This window comes from Sorex araneus, chromosome 11, assembly GCF_027595985.1.
Source record: "Sorex araneus isolate mSorAra2 chromosome 11, mSorAra2.pri, whole genome shotgun sequence".
In the NCBI taxonomy this organism is placed as follows: Eukaryota; Metazoa; Chordata; class Mammalia; order Eulipotyphla; family Soricidae; genus Sorex; species Sorex araneus.
The window spans coordinates 59,683,251-59,685,100 of record NC_073312.1 but is presented as its reverse complement, the minus strand read 5'-3'; the positions used below and the strand labels follow the sequence as shown (position 1 = coordinate 59,685,100).

The following is a 1,850-nucleotide window of genomic DNA, read 5'->3' as shown; positions in this document are numbered from 1 at the left end:
CGAACCCGGGTCGACCGCGTGCAAGGCAAACGCCCTACCTGTTGTGCTATCACTCCAGTCCCTCTTTATGCCTTTTGAATAATTTAAAGCAATGTCTTTTTTGTATAGACATAAGAAGACAATATTATGTTTTTGTAACTTGGGAATTAATTGGCCTCGAATATTATTCCCTCCCGGGCATCTGCTTTCTCCACTTAAGCCTCAGTTGCCCTCAGTTCCTAGCACCCTAAAAGCAGGGTCCCGACGAGGGACGGGACGGATCCAGGGCAAGCGGTGAGTTGTGAGCTACCCTGGCATCGAGATGGGCCTGGCCAAAGTGCCTAATTCTTAACTATAAGTTAGAGCTTGATCATAGACAAATGCTGTCATGATCCAAAAGTAATGATGAGACTAGGACCCTGCTAGGGATAGGAAAGACTGATCTGGCCTGAGCACTGTAGTCTGAGATTGATATGGCCCCAGGGGAGCAATTCCATAAGCTTTAATGCATCTCTTATTGTGCCCATACAAAATGATTAATATTATGAATTCTTATATGTTTGCTGGCTGAGGAGAAGAGAAACACACTCATGGGACTCCACCCTTGGGTGGATCCTACTGCTGAAAGAGAATTAAGTCCTAGGAGAAGCATCCCCTGAGGGAAAGGAACCTCAACCCTATTGATGGTGGCCACACCTATGTGTACACCCCAATCCCCTCATGCTGGGGAGATTTAACTAGGCTGTAAGAGTGGGTTGGGGGCCAGATCCACAGATCCAGAGAGAGATCCAGAACCGGGAGAGAAGCAGAGAGAGAGAATGAAATAAACTGATCGAGCAACCAGTTTGGCCTTCTTCCTTCCGTTGCCTGACCTTGACTGACAGAACACACAGTGGTTCCAGGGCACCGAACATGGGCGGTGAGACAGAGCTGCCCGAAGAGCCCACGAGTGCATGGGCCCCACGGCGAGCTTTGTTTTTTTTACAATATATGTAAAATTAAAACCCTAAATACAAATAACTAGAACTCAAAACACATGAATAGCTATAGTCAAGTCTGCTGTTTTCTTTCTTTTTTTTCTTTTTTTTAATTGAATCACCGTGAGACATAGTTACAAGCTTTCATGTCTGAGTTATAATCACACAATGATCAGATACCCATCCCTCCACCAGTGCACATTCCCTACCACCAATATCCCCAGTATACAAAAACATGGAACACTTCACAAATTTGCGTGTCATCCTTGTTCTGGGGCCATGCTAATCTCCTTTGTGTCATCCAATTTTAGTATATGTGCTGCCAGATCGAGCACAGTCTGCTGTTTTCTTGAGCTCAATAGAAGAGTCATTCTGGAAATCCAAGCTGTCAGCAAATAAATGGATTCCTGGCAAGAAAGTGAGTATTCACAGCCTAGGTGTCCTTCTATAGGTGAATGGATTATGAAGACATGGTATATATACGCAATGCAATACTACACAACAGCAAATGATGATGAAATCATGCAATTTGTTACAACATAGTTGGAACTGGAAGATATCATGTTGAGAGAAGTAAACCAGAATAATATAAAACACAGGATGATCTTACTTATCTGTGGAATATCGAATACTGGATGAGAAAATGCATTGTAGTAAAAGGGGGATGCTTAGATGATCCTTATCCCCAGTGTTTAGAGAGAAGACAGATAGAGAAGAAAGAAAATCAGGGTAGGAGTCGGGGAGAAGAGAACAAGTAGTGGATTAACAGGCTTCAGGGCTCAGTTACACCAGTGCCATGAGTGAGGGGTCACATATCCCAAACACAGATTTAACAGAACTGAAAACATAAGATCTAGGAGGCAAGTGCTGAAACTTTGCAATGTGCCTGTCAAC

General features: G+C 43.6%; 1 non-coding gene across 1 annotated transcript; it reads right to left on the bottom strand.

Annotated features, from left to right (window-relative positions):
• Window positions 1-1,185: 1,185 nt before the first annotated feature.
• On the bottom strand, window positions 1,186-1,291 carry LOC129399555 (U6 spliceosomal RNA). Its single transcript, XR_008627174.1, has one exon. It is a non-coding gene; the product is annotated as a U6 spliceosomal RNA (small nuclear RNA).
• Between the last annotated feature and the right edge of the window lie 559 nt (window positions 1,292-1,850).